Source organism: Pundamilia nyererei, unplaced genomic scaffold (assembly GCF_000239375.1).
Source record: "Pundamilia nyererei isolate P.nyererei 1_Seehausen unplaced genomic scaffold, PunNye1.0 scaffold00064, whole genome shotgun sequence".
NCBI classification, from domain to species: Eukaryota; Metazoa; Chordata; class Actinopteri; order Cichliformes; family Cichlidae; genus Pundamilia; species Pundamilia nyererei.
The window spans coordinates 134,116-134,707 of NW_005187465.1; positions in this window are offsets into that span (position 1 = coordinate 134,116).

Below are 592 nucleotides of genomic sequence, written 5' to 3' on the forward strand. Positions count from 1 at the left end.
ACACACACACACACACACACACACAAACCTCCTACTCCTGAGTTATGATGTTTTACAGAACATTATGATGCCACAGTGAATTTTACTGTTGACCTTTCCGTTTTAAGATGCCATCACTTTACAATATTAAACATTTGTTTGAAATCTTCTGTTACTCGGTAAAGGAACTCTTAAGTTGTGGCCAAAAGCATATTTTGTGAGGTCATAGTGATCTTTGGCCACTGCATGGTTGATCCTTGAGTCCCGGTGGATGTTTGGGCCAGATGTGATGATATTTCTTCCAGGTGTTCTCATAAAATTAAGTGGAGTAAATCACTATTATGGGACTGGGTACGGTCACAGTGACTTTTACCTCTGACCAACAATCTTTATTCAGTTCATCATTGAGGCCAAGGGAATATTTGTGCTAAATATACCAAATTTTCATAAGACATTTCTGAGGTATAACATTCACAAACATGTCAGCATCTGTACCAAGGTTATCATAGCCGTGTTATTTTCATAGCTTTTATTAATATAGAGTCAAAAAGTTATTTTCTCTTTGGCTTATTTTTACTTAGTTTGCAGTCTTCAGTGCTAAAGATTCGTTTTA